General features: G+C 47.0%; 1 protein-coding gene across 3 annotated transcripts in view; it reads right to left on the bottom strand.

The window, feature by feature from the left end:
• Window positions 1–11,601, bottom strand: part of Lrrc8c (leucine rich repeat containing 8 VRAC subunit C) — a 79,973-nt gene extending 68,372 nt beyond the window's left edge. For all 3 annotated transcript variants that reach the window (XR_007594237.1, XM_050155782.1, XM_050155781.1), the window contains exon 1: window positions 11,398–11,601. The gene's annotated coding sequence lies outside the window, so the exon portion shown is untranslated. The remainder of the gene's footprint in view (window positions 1–11,397) is intronic.
• Window positions 11,602–16,833: the final 5,232 nt, after the last annotated feature.

Raw genomic sequence — 16,833 nt, 5'->3', positions numbered from 1 at the left:
TCCAAAAGAGAAGCCCAGCACGACCTCACCCAGTGCAGTTCCCTCTCTTAGGAAGCCCTGCACACCGTACTGGTGTTGACTGCGTGCTCATGCCTTCCTTGTCTAACTTGTTTTCTGAAAGATGTTTGCTAAAGCAAGCCCCTCTTTTTAAAAAAAGTTATTTCTAACCCTTAATCTACAAGTTATTTCAGTGTAGAGTACCTTTGAAAACAAAACAACAGCAAAACCAAACCAAACCCAGAGGAGTTCTATGTAAGCGTCTAAGATAACTGGTGATTCCTGATGCTTCCATCAAAATCCAAATCTCTGTCTCACTGGTACATCACCAATGAATGCCGGGAGAGCCAGAAGCTCTATTTTAGGGGTTGAAGGGTTACCATCCTGGGTCACACCCCACTGCGAGCATTCTAACACCGTGAGAGAAAACACACGGCAAGGAACAGTAACCAGGGAGCCGCCAGCATCACCTGGTGAAGGCGGAGGAGAGCACAGGGGAATCCTGTGAATAACTGCAGTTTCTGAAAGTGAACTGGGAAAAGCACAGGCAGGTTCTGTAAAGGACCATCTGCACAAACTTGATTCTAAGGAGGACAGCAATAGAAGAAAAGCTCACTTGCTGAAAAGCGCATTATTAAGAATGCTACGTCCCCCTGGAAAATAAGACGCAAGTTTCTTCCATTCATAGCGCTGCACGTCATTCCTGTGTGCCCTGAGCCCTTTACTGCTCCTGTCAATGTATCAATATGCAAGTATTTGTTACAATCTGTCCTTCCCAGCAGCTAGTAACTGAGCAAAGCTACTGTGACGTGCTGAGCTGAGAACGTCACGTTTGGAGATGAATTTCTTTAGCATGTTAATCCCACTCCGAAGGCTCTAGGGTTATACTTTCATAAGAGGGACAAGGCCCGCAATAACCTTCCTGAACACACTGCATTATCCTGAGAATGCCAACTGTGTGCCCATGCACAAGTGTGTATGTGGGTGCACAGGTGTTTGCAGGCCAAAGATCAACACTGTCTTCCTCGGTCTCCCTCCACACTGCTTTTTGAGACAGGGTCTCTTGCTGAACCTAGAGGTCATCAACTTGGCGAGGCTGGCTGACCAGTGAACCCCAGGGGTCTGCCTGGATCTGCTCAAAGTGCTGGGGCTACGGATGTGCACTGCCGAGCCTAGTTTTCACATGGTACTGCGGATCCGAATCCAGGTTCTCGATGCATACATGGCAGGAACTTATCAACTGATCTCTTTCCCTCAGCCTCAGAATCTCAACTTTTTAGGAAAGAATATAATTTTTGCTGAGTGTGGTGGTGCCTGTCTTTAATTCCAGTACTGGGAGGCAGAGGCAGGTGTGTGTTCAAGACCAGCCTGGTCTACAAATGGAGTTCAGGAAGCCAGGGCTATCCTGCCTCAAAAAAGATTAAAGTCGTTTTGAAAGACTCAAATATATTTTTTTAAAAAGAATATAACTTATCAGAATAAGTCTTAGGGGCCTCTCAAAAAATAGGGGTCCCACGGGGATTAATAATATAGGCAAAATCATTTCTAGCTTGAAAATGGCACCAAGTGGCCATATGTACTTCTTGATGTTACCTTTTAAAAGACTACATGCTAAATATACAGGACAAACACACAGAGGCCAGGTGCACACACTGTATTAATCAGATCATAGTGAAACAGTATTCATTTAGATTATGTTTTGAAAATATTAAAAATACCAGTGTGTTATCAGTGCTGGCCATTAGAACTCTAAAAACACAATATAGACAAAGAAATCCAGAGTGACAAACTCAAATATCTTAACACAAGAACAGAATGCAATGGATGATATTTCCTTGGCCAAGACAGTCTGTAGAGACTGTCAGGAGTGACATGTTTCATTGTACTGTCTTTGAATAAACAAACACACGTATGCACACACACCAGGACGTAACCCATGACTTTGTATTCCAACTTAAAAATTAATTCAAAATGAAACAAAAGTGATCCGGAAAGTTTCAAACTTGATTTGGGACAGCATCTATTTGCAAGGCATTGCCACGGTCTCCCTCAGCGAGGAAATTAAGACTCTGATAAAAAGAAAATTTAAGCTGGGCGTTGGTGGCGCACACCTTTAATCCCAGCACTCGGGAGGCAGAGGCTGGTGGATCTCTGTGAGTTCGAGACCAGCCTGGTCTACAGAGCGAGTTCCAGGACAGGCTCCAAAGCCACAGAGAAACCCTGTCTTGAAAAAAACAAAACAAAAAAAAATTTAAATGAACATTAATAGAGAGCAGACATGTTCATGCAAAATTGTTTCCTGGACACCTAATTAATGACTAGCTGTCAGTCAAGGGTCTAGTTAGTAACGTAGGCCACTCTTTAGTGTCAGCATTCTTGAGATAGAGGCAGGTGGATCTCCAGAAGGTCAAGTCAGGGCTACACAGCGAGACCTGTCTCAAAACAATAGTTTAGTAATACTCTTCAATCCACGTTTTAAAAACAAGTCCACCACCCACTTCTCACATCAAGTGACGCTCAGAATTCACTTTTAGATGAATCCCTCCATTCCACCCCAACACCACTTTTTTATAAATTATTTATCCAGCAAGTTTTTGTAGCAGCTTGCTAGCTGGCCAGCACCATCTACCTAGGAAGACCTACCTTTATGCTAATGGCGCACAGCCTTTCTCTGTCTTGCATTTCACTCACTCATTCAGTCCTTCTTTTAGCAACAACCAAATCGTGGACAACAACCAAATCGCCACCACGTGTGCTTACACGGCTTCGTTTTCTTCACGAGGCCACCCTGCACGCTCATCCAAACAGTTCCCTTATCACTTGCCTGCTTTTTTTTCTTCATTTCATTCTACCAACCTCGTTCTAAATCCTTGCTTTAGCACTCTGTCATCATGGGCTCACGTGAATGTCAGATGCATGTTTTCTTGCCTGCAGACCGCAGCCTTCACAAAACACCGAAGTTCCTAACTCTTCCTAACTCATGGCCAAACCCCACCCTCTGCAGCAGCCCCCCCACTTCCTCCGATGGCTGGAGGAATGCTCTGCAGAGCTACGCAATCACCAGAAGGTCGAGTGCAATCTGAACAGCATTTCCCAACATCACGGATACACACACTGTACTGGGCTTTGCTGAAGTCCAGGGAGGCAGAGTGATTTATCTTTACAATGCTTTCCCAGTGAAGTCATTCTGTAAGGCTTCAAAACAGAAATGACTGACCAAGCAATCATCTGCCTGTTGTTCCAGGAGGTAGGTACAAGTTACATCTTTCCCATTTACCAAATGCACGGAGATATTTCAAAATGTTTCTAATTTTCATAAACTCGAAGATATTTAAAAGTGAATACTAAGTGATTTTTGACAAGTGCTTAAAATACACAGAAAAAAAGGAAAGCGGAAGGGGACCAGTCGGGAAGAGGAAAGGAACAGGGGATGGGTGGGAGGGGATCAAAAGAGGGTGATGAGGTGAATATTTCCAAAATGTATTATATACATGAATGAAATGTCATAATGCAACACATTATTTTCAATAACTACAGACGCTAGTGAGCCGAGATCCAGGGCAGCCAGGACTACACAGTGAGCCCTTGTCTCAAAACAAAACAAACGGCTGGTGGTGGCACATGCCTTTAATCCCAGCACTTGGGAGGCAGAGGTGATCTCTGTGAATTCAAGGCCACCCTGGTCTACAGAGTGAGTTCCAGGACAGGCTCCAGAGTTACACAGAAACCCTGTCTTGAAAAGAAAATTATTGGGGCTGGTTGAGAACACTGGCTGCTCTTCCAGAGGTCCTGAGTTCAATCCCCAGTAACCACATGGTGACTCAACCATCTGCCCTCTTCTGGCCTGCAGGCACACATGCAGACAGATCACTGTATACATAATAAATAAACATTTGTAAAAAAAATCAGAAGGAAATGATATGCTCCCAGCTAGAAGGTAAGAAGTCTCGCCACTAACATCTATAATATCAATAGTTCTTGAGCAGCTGTGTCCCAGGGACTCCTTGAGCACTGAGGAAAGAACAGGGAAGGAGGCTCTTGCTGTCCTGGGTACTTTCCTGTCACCAAACACCTTTCTGAAGGTTGAGGTGAAAGTTGAAAAGGAAAATATAGTTAAAATGAAAGCTGGGGAATAGGAGGATGCCCTGCTTGTGAAGATGGAGCGTGCCAAAGCATGCCAGTCTCCAGATGTGGCCAACAGCTGGGGAAACAGACCCCTCACAGCTCCAGAAGATGCACCAGAAGCCCAGGCTTTTGTTCCCCAGGGAACTTGTGCAAGAAACCAGGAAGCCAAGAAAGCCCCGGGAGCCCCACCCTCCCGAAATATCTGCACACTAAAATCTTTTTAATAAGGAAGTGTTGTAATTATGAAGAAGTATAAATTCTTTGAGACAGACAAACTCATACTTGATGAATAACGGAGCAGTCCCAAAGAAGCTTGGCTTGTATCAGAGCATCCGCAGGAACAGATGAGGGGTGATGGATATGAGAACTGAGGGGGGCTGCCCATCAAGAGACAAAGGGATGCCTGGTCAAGGAGGCTTTGGGAGACAAATTTAAGGGTATAAGAATTTTGTCAATGTAAAATTTACCTAGGTAGTCAGTTTAATTCTTTACAAATGAATTTCAGCTTAAGACAACAGGGGCTGGAGAAATAGCTGTCAATCATGAGCATCCATTACATCCCCAGCATCCAAGTTCTTCTTAAAAGCCAGTCATTTGTTTTCCTAGCAGTGGAGAGGCAGAAACAAGCAGATCCCTGGGGCTTGCTGGTGAGCCAGCCTAGCTTTATCAGAGAACCGGTCCTAGTGAGACACCTTATCTCAAAAACAAAGTGGATGGCTCATGAGAATGACACAGACCTCACACGCTGCCCCACTGCACAGAGCAAACTGTTTCTTTTTTATTTGTTTGTTCAAACAGAATCTCTCTATGTAGCCGGGGCTATCCTAGAGCTCACTATGTAGACCAGGCTGACTTCCAACTCAAAGAGATTCACCTGTCTCTGCCTCCTCAGTGCTGGGATTAAAGGCTTGTGCTACCACATCCAGCTAAGTGTGTTTCTTATAAATACAAATAAAAAGATAATTGTAGAGGGTTTTAAAAATTAAGACATCATATATATTCACAAAAAATAGTTTGTTATATTGGCTATTCTGTCTGCCTTCAGTTGTATATGGCTCCTCTGTGATTTCTAAATGTAGCATAGAACCCTGTAACCATGTGTTCAACAGGGGTCATCTTGCTGGGAAGCCCTGTAACCATGAGTTCAACAGAGGTCATCTTGCCCTGGCAAAAGGTAAGGCTGGGCAGAAAGTGAGAGATGGGGGAGGCACAAACAACTCTTACTGACTGTGGTCCACCCAAGGCCACAGTCCACAGAAACACAATGGACCTTCGGTATTAAGCTTTCTCACGCTCTGTCCTGTGTTCTGGGGCCTTGCTGCTTTTTTCTGGATTGCTCTAGCTCAAACACTTCATCTGAGACACTTTCTGTGACTTTCTCAAGTTATAAAACATCTTTCTGAGCTGGGCACAGTGGCTGAGTTCAAGGCCAGCCAGGACTACAAAAGAGATCCCATCTTTGCCAGCGATGGTGGTTCACACCTTTAATCCCAGCACTTCTGAGGCAGGGGCAGGCAGACCTTTGGTCTACAGGACGATTTCCAGGACAGTCAGGGCTACACAGAGAAACCCTGTCTTACAAAAACCAAACTAAAACAGAAAAGAAACCCTCTCTCAAACCCCACCCCCAAAATATCTTTCCTGATATTTGATAGCTGATTTCCGAATTTTGCTAAACTTTCCTAAGCCCGCATTGCAATTTTTTAAAATCAACAGCTCTTTGGTAATATACATCACTAACTACAGAATAATATTAAAACAAACAAACAAACAAACAAACAAACAAAAACACCCAAGAGCTGGCACAGACAAAGGGTACAGAGATGGGACTCAGTAGGAGCATGTGATGTATGAAGCCTGTGCAAAGGCCTGAATTGACTCCTGAGTTCATGTTTGCCTGTTTACACACACACACACACACACACACACACACACACACACACACACATGCACACACACACGCACACTGCTTCTACATCAGAAAGTGTTCCTAAATTTCCTTCTACAGTTTGTGATGGGAAAGGACTCCTCTAAGTAAACGGTCCAGCATGTCTCATGACTGACTGCCATTCTCCACCTCAACACTCGGGTCAGTTCCCACAGAGTCCCACCCAACTATCTAAAGAAACCCTCCGGCACTATTGTGCTGGCCAGGGGGCGGTGGTAAGGGGGCCGAGCATTTCCATTTCCGTGTTAGCTGTTCAAGGCCAGGTTAGCTTCTCTGCACTCCTGTTCCACTCAATCCCACAGACTCATTTTCCCAGCCCAGGAACGCCCAGCAGGTAGCAGGCCTCCAGCACACAGCCAAGCCTCCTTTTTCCATTCCTTGCATCAGCAGTAAAATGGACTGGGCTTTACATCTGGGCTAATTCTCTCTTGAAAGTGACTCCTGGCCACAGCCTCCAGCAGTGTCGTGGCCAGTTCTATATCCCACACAAAGGTTTTGCAATCTTCCTTGCTCACTATCTCACACTTCTGAGGCTCGCTTGCCTTGCTCTCCAGTAAAGGCATTACATACACACACACACACACACACACACACACACACACACACACACACCCTGGTTCCTTGCTCCAGGCAATCTGATTCCAATGTGCTCAACAGATTTATAATGCAATGATGTTTATTACATGACTCTAGGAGCAATTTATAAATGAAGCATGGTCTTTCTTTCATGGTGTCTAAAGTTCTTTAAGAACTGTGACCTTCCAGTAAATGTAATACTAGTGAAACACAGTAAGTGAAGAAAGGGGCTGGGGAGGTGTGAGTTTGCCCTGCAAGTGTGAGCCTGGGTTCAGATCCTCGGAATTTATGTGAATGTCAGGTGGAATCAGGGTTCAGAGAGAGGGGAGCTCAGATGAAAACTGGCTAGCTAGACTAGCTATATGGTGCGCTCCTGGATCAAGTAAACAACCCTGCTTCAATAAATAAGACAAAGTGCTCAGGAAAGACTGGTTGATAACCATAAACCTCCATACAAACTCATACACATGTGCAGCTTCATACACATAGAGCCCACATGTGAACACAGACAGCACACACCCTACATACATCCACGTAAAAGAACAAGCACGGAGGTTGAGATGAGTAAGTCTTAAAGGTAAGCAAGGAATGTGGACATCTTTCCTAGATGCCGTGGAAGGATCGCTTACAAATACATGACTTGTCTTTCTTTCAGGACATAAAAAACATCAAGATGCTACCCTCGACAAAGAAAAATAAATAGGAAAAGGTCTACTACGTTCAACGACTTACTGTTGTTTGTAGAATACCTGGGAAAAAACAACGTGAAAAAAAGTGGAAGCATTAGAGCTCCTGTTGGAAGTGCAACTGGACTGAGGGAAGATGCAGAGGGAGGTCAGGGGCTGGAGAGGAGGGAGCATTTAGCTGCACAGTGTTGCAGAGGGGAGTGATGTGGTGGAGGCTGAGGTGTGTGGTGGGGAGATACTGGCATCCTCACGGCGTTTGAGAGATAAGCAAGGCTGCGAGACCCTGAGCGGCAAAAAACAGGAACACTTGTTTGCCAAAGCATACACATTCCAATCCACTGATAACAGTTCTAGTAAGTTCTTTAAAATATGCGGCGCAGAACAAAAGAAACACTAAAAAAGGTGAGATAGCTTCTAACTCAAGACTTCAAGAACGGATGTGATTCAAAGTTAGATATGCTAAAAACGGATTTAGACCAAGCCCGGATAGCTGGAGGTAGAGTGAGTCTATGGCAGATTGACTAATCACCACCTGCAGGTAAAAACACAGAAAGTGATAGCAGAGACCTCCGTGGGCTCTAGACATCTAGACGGTTACAGAGATGGAGTCCTTACTGCTCCTCTGCTAGACAAGGGCGCTGTCTTCACGGGTACTGCTTCATCTAATTCATACACGACACAGTCTCTACACTCCACTACACAGGGAAACGGGGGCTCGGCATGGCTCAATCCCGCCGGCCCTTTGAATACCTATTTTGCACTGCATCCAGAAGTTGACAGCGACTATGCCTACCTGGGGCTAAGCTCTGTACACCGCTCCAATTTAAAATGATGCAGATATTCTACTATGACATATGTTAATGTGTTATTTACTTATTTATTTTTGAGAAAGGGCTTCCCCCTGTAGCCCAGACCAGCCTGGAACTCACAATGCCGAGACCAAGCTCACCTTAAACTTGTAGCAATCCTCATGCCTCTGCCTCCTGAGCGCTGGGATTACAGAATGTCTCACCAGGCGCTGCCATCATTTATATTTTAAAAGAAGTGGCGTCAAAGACACACCCACAGGAATGTCATCCTCATGGGTTGTAACATGCCATCAGGGATAAACTAAAACTAGAGACACAGCCAGCATTCCAGAGAAGAAGTAGGAAACCCTGGCAATGTGTTACAGTCCAGGAGACACTGTTGCCATGTGGACAAGCCCAGCCAATGGGCAGGACAGAATGGTCCACTGGGGTGTTTCAAATTATTCACTTAGTTACAATCAGTCAAAAGAACATAGGCTTTGGAAGTAATTGTCCTCATTCAAAATTCAAATTGTGTTGCATAGCAGAGGCCTCGCAAACCCTAGAGAGGTCACTGTATGTTCTTAATTTCAGTTTTCAAGTGAAGGTGTTACTGTTAGTTAAAAGCATATTTAGGTCGGAGGAAAAAGAGGAGGCCTTAGATAGTGGGGAGAAAGTGTGACATTAAAAATTCAAGAGAACCAGGTATGGAGATTACATCTGCAACCCTATCAATCAAGAGGCTGAGGCAGTAGGATTACCAGGACTGTGAGGCAAGCCTGAGCTGCAGAGTGACGCAGTGCCTAAACTCAAACACTGTCTGCATTCAGCTAGCATTTATTCCAGCTGCACAGCCTTTGGCAAGTCATACACTCTGAGCTCCATTCTATAAAATGGATCCAGCACCATCTCTCTCAGGGTGGACAGAGAGACATCAGGACAGCCAGTTTACATTAAGGAGATGCCGCACACTACTAAATCAGTAAGACAAGTCTCGCCAGGTTAAGTAGAAATTTCACCTCATTTCTCTTTAAACTTGGGTTATATTATAACGACACCAATGACTATAGATTAAAATACTACAAAAGGTTTAAAAGCCATCGATGGGTCTGATGCCTATAATCCCAGCACTCGGGAGACAGAGGCAGGCAGCCCTCTGAGTTTGAGGCCAGCCTGATACAGGGCAAGTTCCAGGAGAGCCAGGAAACACAAAGAAATCCTGTCTCAATCAATAAAACAGCCATAATAATTTTATAAAAACTGGGCCTTCGGAGTTAAGAATATTTCTGGCTCTGTGTTGTTTGAAAAGATAAATTTTACAGTGGGCGGTGGTGGTGCACACCTTTAATCCTAGCACTCAGGAGGCAGAGGCAAGTGGATCCCATGAGTTTGAGGCCAGCCTGGGCTACAGAGTAAGTACCAGGACAGGTTCCAAAGCCACACAGAGAAACCTTATCTCAAAAAAAAAAAAAAAAAAAAGCTCTTCTTTGGTATGTAACTAATTGATAAGATTGGCTAGTACCCATAAAGGCCCAGATTCAGTCACCAGCACAGAATAAACTGGACATGGTAGCATACTCCCCCTAAAGCCAGCGCTTGCGAGATCAAAGCCATCCTCTGGTAAATAGGAAATCTGAGGCCAGTCTGGGCTACGTGAGACCAATAAAACAAAAACTCACAAGATTTGGTTAAATTAAGTACACAATCAGTCTGAGAAACAGATTAATGTCATTAGCAAAGGCTTCCGGTGATTTTATCCATCAAAGAACAGTAAATCATGCTTACTGCCTTTCACAGCCATGGAGATGGTGGCCCTACTTGCTGTCAGTCTAGAATGTTAAAAAAGGGAAATATTTGTGCTTGCAAAACTGCCCTCTACCTCCCAGCTGGCCTTAAGTCATAAGAAATTCTATTATCATACTACTACTACAGAGTTGTGTACTTCTAACCCGATAGCTTTGTCCACAGGTCCAGCATAGATTGCAAATCTGGGTAAGAGTCTAAGAAGTTCCGATTACAGCCAGGTTTCGTAGCTTTGTACAAGTCGTTAGAGAATAAGAGAGGCTTGGCGGTTTGCAGACTGGTGTGAACCAAGAGGTTTAAAATCACTTGTATTCCTCTGTCACCTAGATGGCATCTCAATGTCTGGTCCACTCTGAAGTCCTGTTCCAGCTTCTGAAAGCCACTGCATACCTGGCAGAAACGCGAGCGACCCTCAGTTGGGGCCACACTTCTTAGACTACTGCAGGCTCTAACGGGTCCTGCAAGCCTCCGAGCCAAACTCTCACAATGATCACTTAAGTCTTATTTTTTTCCAGTTTAAGGATAGGATCCCGAAAATGTTTAGCCGATTTGTCGTGAGGGTAAAATGCTTAAGGACTTGGAAACCCAGTGAAGTTTTGCCCTAGCCCTCTAATAAAACATCCGCATAAACTAGGGACCAGGGGTGGGCTGAGCCATTGAAAAGCCAGGTAAACTCGGAGGATTTGAAAATAACTGAAATCTGAAGAACACAGCCGAGTGTGTGGGGTGTGAGAGAGAGAAGAATTGGCTATTGGACAAGAGAAAGGCATTTACAGAGCACACTCTAAGGCTCCTGGGGGACTGGCTCCATCTCGAACACCTCTATTCTGGGAACCACGGAAAACGACGGATCAGCAAGGCTCAGTCTGGGATGAAGGCAGATGTCCTGGCCGCAACTGCGGGCCTAGACACCTGACCTCCGGGCCTTGGGATGCGCAGCCCCCTCCCGCCCCCCGGTCCTGCAGGTGAGCGGGCTGGCGCTCACTCTATCCCCACGGAGACCACGGGTTTCCCCCTCCTTCCTCAAAAAAGTGTAACTTCAGGCATTCCTGGGAGGCGAGAGGGTTGGGGAAAAGAGCAGAAAAAAACAGGCCCCAGCATCTCCGGGATTTTGAAGGTATGGAAAAAGGAGACTCGCCCAGGCCATCCCTGCCGCGACCGCGTTTTCTCCTCGTGCGCCCCTCCCCCAGTCCCCAGAACCTGGTGCGGTGGAGCTGCGCTAGGCGCCAGGCTGTGGGGGTCCCTGACACGTATCCCAGGACCCTTGTGGGTTGGGTGGGGTTGGGATTGGCGGGCTCCCGGGACCGCACGCTGGGCAGACGACCACATTGTGCCTGTCCCAGAGCCCGGTGGGGCCAGGGACACGAATGAGGCGGGGTGGGCGCATCCGGGCTGGGGCGCGCCGGGAGGACTGAGTCGAGTGGCCGTGTGTCGGCCGTCCCTCTCCATCCCTCCGTGAGTCCCCTGTCCTTACCTCTGGGGGCGAGGGTGTTGGCAGGAGAGGGTGCCGGGGCTCGGCGAGCTGTGTCCGGATTGGGCTCAGCGGCGGCCAGCGACCTCTGGGTCGCTGTTCATGGCTTGTCGCGCCCAGAGTGCTGCGGCCGCGGCCACGGCAGCGCCTTGGTCCTCGTCCTCTTCGCGGGCTCCGAGCCGGGACGCAGCTAACGCCCCAGCTCCGCAGCCCCGTTTCTCCTCCCCGGTGCCTCCCCGGCCGCGAGCGGTGCCGCCTCCAGCGCCGCCCCGCGCACAGCCTGGCCCGCGGCAGTCAGCGCCGCCCAGCGCCCGGCCCCGGGGTCGCTGCCGCCTGCCGAGCCGCCGCTGCGGTGCCAGCCCCGCTGTGACGCAGGCAGCGGTGCCCGGGAACTTCCTCCTCTGTAGAGACCACCCGGCGCCCGAGGCGGGCGGGCCTGCGCTGCAGCTGGCTGCTGAGCACGGCGTTTCGCACCGGGAAAGCAAGCCTCTCTGCCGCTGGATGAATGCGCTGCTCGGAACCGCCTACCTGGCGGGCACTGCAGAGGAAACCAGCTGCATCCCCAGCCTCCCATGCGCATCCCTAACAATGCCAGAAAGCGGGTGGCTTCTGTGCGGGCGGCGTCGACTCCCACACCGCAGCTCCTCCTGGAGCTTAGTTGGAGCGAGTGGCCGTTGCTAAAAATAGCCCTCCCGGGAACTGCTGGAGGGTCAGAATGGAGATAACCCTTCCCCGGAGAACCGAAGGTTGAGGAAGTGGGTAGAGAGGGCGGTGGGATACGCTGAGAGGGACAGAGGAGAAAGAAAAAGCCCAATGTCCTTAGTACACGAAGCCTCAAGCCTGGTGTCCCACTGGCAGGAGTCCCCATCTGCCCGACCCTGCCAGATGGGCTTCTGGGCTCTGACCAGCAGGTGCCACTCAGTATGAAAGCTCCGCCTACGATATTGTGTGCGCCAGGGTGGTGTGTGTGTAAGAGTTAACAGCGTACACCAAACCACCTGTTGTTTGTACGATTGTGAGGGAGGGGTGCTATTCTACCCATTGATTTGAACCGTGGGTTTCTCCTTCCAGGCCTCTGCCCAATTATAGGTCGAAAGTGCAAACCGACATCCTGAAAGCTTGTAGCTCCGTACATAGAAAAATTTCCCGATGTGTGTGTGGGGGGGGGGGGGTGCAGACAAGATAACGGTAGCGGAGTCTGCTGGGAGTGAGAGCTTTGTCAGGCCCAGCTGGCTGTCCTCAGTGCACTGATGATGAGGATTACTCTGTCCTGGCAGCCTGGAGGAGACAGGGGAGAGGAAAGAAATGGGCAGCCAACAGCCATTAGTTTGTGTGCTTTTGCACAGTTACGTCTTTAGAGGGCAATCACTTCCAAGGAATGATAAAAAAGAAAGAAAAGCCCCCCCCCCCAGGCTCTTAACTGTTCTTAGGGATCACGAAATAAAATACTACACTGTCTGTAATCCCACTTCCGTTGTTGACTGCGAAGATAGCCTTATACCCCTTCAGGCCTTAGGGGAATCGCTCTAGCATGAGCATCCTTAACCTCGGACAGCCAACAACCTGGGGTGGGGTGTTCTGCGGTGGAAACAGGGGGGTCTCAGGGTCTCTGGGGGAAGGACAGTTTGTTGGAAAGGGGAGGGAGAGAAAGAAGAAAGAAAAAAGGAAGGAAGGGGAGGAGGGAGATAGAGAAAAAGAAAGGAAAGAAGGAAGGAATGAAGGAAGGAAGGGAAGAAGGAAAAAGAAACCCGATTACCCTGTAACCAGGTAGTGTAGGCCCATATTTCTATATGGTGTGGCAGCCAGGCTCTGAAGCCATAGGCCCCACCTGCAGTGGTCACATAGCCTTGCAGACAGGCTGTCACTGCCCTAACAAAAGGTCGGGATGTTGCTCCTTTCTTTGTAATTTGGAGGATGCCTGATAGAGATGCTGATTCAAGCCTACGTGACAGCTAGCACACACAGCAGACAGGTAGTTGTGGACAGATGGAAAGCCATTCACCTGGTTACCTAGGAGACAGAATGCTAAGGTATTTCCCTGAAATTAAGTTTGAAAGGCTGTTTGGAGAATAAATGAGAGGAATTCTTCAGGATGTGAACTCAGCATATCATGAGGGATCTCTGAGAATCTCCCTCCCGATAAAACCATGTGAATCGTGTCTTTATTCCCGTGTGCTCCACGCCGGTCCAGAGAGAGATAGTTTATGTTGGGGTTTGGTAGAGAAATAATTGAGGGTCGTGGCTAGCACCGGACCCCGACAAGGTAGATGCAGAACTGTTCCATGAGGTAGCTCCCAATTCAAACGATTTACTGCAGGGACTGGGATGGGGATGCCGCTCAGTGCTAGTGTCTCCGGTGGCCTTGAGTTTGGATCACAAACACCAAACATGAATCTCAGAAAAGCAATTCCTGAAGCTGAAAACCTCCTGTGCAGTATCTTAGTCTCCAGAAGCTTCCCCAGGTCACACCAGCATGCTGTTGTCCTCAGCATCCCAACTAAGCTGAGGCATGCTAACCCATTACTAAGACACCACCAACCCCTAGCCCAGTAGTCCTCAACTTTCCTGACAGGCAATCCTCTAACACAGCTCCTCATGCTGTGGTGGCCTCCTCCCAACCATAAAATTATTTTCATTGCTACCTCATAACTGTATTTTTTGCTACTGTTATCAATCATAATGTAAATATCTGATATGCAGGATAGCTGGTTGACAACCTCTGTGAAAGGGTTGTTCATACCCCCCCCCCCCGCAAAGGGTCATGACCCACAGGTTGAGAACTGCTACCCTAGATTGTTGGTGAAGGTGAAGTGAATTTGTCTCTGCTCTTTCCTCTTAGAACTGCTCTTTTCCACACACCAATCAGTGATCTAGTTATAGACCACAGGGAGCTGGGAGGATTCCATATAAGCGTAAAGCACCAAGAGAGTGAACCAAGCACTTCCCACTGTAAGCACTCAGTACATTTATTGAGAACAGTTATTGAAATCGTTCCTCTTAGCAGTCTTGAAAAGCACAAGAAGAGGTACGATGTTAATTTTTGGAATGAAGTATGCATCCCTTTGTCAAGACTTCTGTAGAGCTGCTTTCTGCCTGTACCCAAGACCTCATTTGTGATGACCTACCAGACTCCCAGTGTGACCAGGACAGTTCTGCATCTATAGACAGGTGGTTGACAGTGCACATTAAATATGGAGTCTAAAGGCCATGGCGCTATACTGTTTTGGTCATCTTTTCTTATTTGCTAGCTTATGAACATTAAGTCTAGTCTTTTCAGTTAATCCACATGCTTAGCAAGCTCTCTGTAAAAACCCTGGATGAATCAGCAGTCAGTCGGCGTATGTGAGTGCTTGGTCCTCAAGGTCTCGGCAAAGTCCAAAGGCTCATCTGTTGACTTAGGGCTGTTAATGGAGAGGGAATCCGGCAAATGTATGAAATTGTAAGTCTTCATCATCAAACTGTGGTTCAACTTCAGTGAGAGAAGTGATTGTTGTTGGCTGTTTAAACTGGAATTCCATCTTGACTTTGTACGCACGTCTCCAGTCCCTTTCTCCCACTCTGAACTGGGGACAAACTCGCGGCCTCTTTCTGGGCAAGCCCTCTACCCTAGAGCAAGTTGTCTTTCTGTCTGAGCTCCCAGACTCTCAGGTTCCACATCCAGACTCTGCAGATGCCAGGTAAACAGCTAAACACAGACAGTTTGGATAGGGAGCTCAAGTAGGCTCTTCTGGACTGGGCCAGGCTAAAGAGTCGGGGTGAGAACTGTGCACATCTGGGCTCAGATTCCGAACCACCAGCTCTGTCTTTTTTAGCTTCTCCCTTTAAACTTCAGCTCCCTCATCTCCTTCCTAGACCTTCTTTAGGGCTGTGGTGAGCTGGGGCTATCTTGTAAGTGGTGTGGAAATGGTGAGGTGGTTGCTTTGTTTTATTGTTAGCTTCAGGGAGAAAAATTCCCCAAACTGTCACCTCATACTTTGAAGGCACAATTAAAGAATCGGTTTGTCAGGTGCTTGCATCTGGAAAATTTTTTTTTTCTTCTTTGTGTTCTCACAGCGTTTAGTTACATGTCTGCTTCACCATCAAGTCTGGGCGCTTCCCCAGAGCGGCAGCTGTAAAATTATACATCTTCACACCTGCTATCAGTACCTAGCCTAGAGCCTTCTCTTAAATTTTAATATTTTAAAATTTGGCTTATACTGATTCCTTCAGTATAATTCATACTGTAGGCTCTGAAATCTGAATACTCTCGCTAGTAAATAATTTGTACTTAATAATGAACATGTATGAAAGTGCCAGATATTTTGTATGCTAATTTAGTACATTTCAAAACTCTTAATCTCACTTTGAAAGTTATACTAAAATTATGCATTTTATACAGGCATGGGCCATAACACCTGATTTTTCAATGTTGGAGTTATTCTTTAGGGTGAGCGTGCTGTTTTCGTTTTGTCTGGCTTTTTAATGTCAGTTGATCTGTTTGCTAAGAACGAAAGTCAAGTTTAAGTTCTCAGTCAAAACCACCCCCAGGGTTTTACTCTCGAATCCTCTATGCCATCAAGGCATCCACTAACCAGACCTTTTCTGGTGTTGTGGGAAGGAACTGAACGAACAGAAAACATCCTGTTTTAAGTTTCAGCTTTTAACATTGTTGCAACAATTTGAGACAACTTGAGTTACAGCTTTGAAATCCCCACTTGACACCATCACAACCCCTAAAACAGTGCAAAGAATGCCTTTGCCTGGTAACGGCCTCTGCTCAGGCAGTTGGCTGGGTAACGTGGTGATGGCAGCCAAACGGGCACCAGACAAATGACCTAATAATGGGCCCAGTGACCTAAACATAGGAGACTTTAAGTCTTTGGATACAGGGCAGGTGAGAACTCAGCTGGTAAAGGTGCTACCAAGCTTGACAACCTGGGTTTGTGCCCTGGAGCCCACAGTGGAAATAGGAACACACACACACACACACACACACACACACACACACACGGGATGGGGGGTGTAAAAATTAAGAAAAATGCTTCTAGATTAAATTCTTTTAAAGAAGAGAGAAGACTTTGGTTCAGTCTGTTTGTGAAATTTTCTGTGGAAACAGTTTTGAACCAGTGTGTGTGGCGTACATGTTACAGACCAATAGAAGCTTCCTCTGCACGGGCTTATTTACAATCACCATAGCCCCATGAAATGGGCAGCATCAGTGTGCAGATCTGTGGATCTGCTGAGCCAGGCAAATCCCGATACTATTCTGTGTTTTACTGTCTTATTATTTTTTTGTCTTGGTATTCTTTACTAACATTTCTAAAATCCAACGCCCCTACCCTGGCAAGAGGTATTTTTGTCGAGGCTGGCCCCCGACATTCCTCCTGAGTGGCTGGGCAGTGGCAGGGTAACTTGGTATTCCCGTCTTTCCCCTCCTTGGCCATTCCTGTCTATGAATAC

This window comes from Alexandromys fortis, unplaced genomic scaffold (genome assembly GCF_014885135.2).
Source record: "Alexandromys fortis isolate MF-2015 unplaced genomic scaffold, M_Fortis_MF-2015_v1.1 scaffold_87, whole genome shotgun sequence".
Lineage (NCBI taxonomy): Eukaryota > Metazoa > Chordata > Mammalia > Rodentia > Cricetidae > Alexandromys > Alexandromys fortis.
Note: the sequence above shows the minus strand (reverse complement) of the source record. Positions and strands in the feature narration are given on the sequence as shown.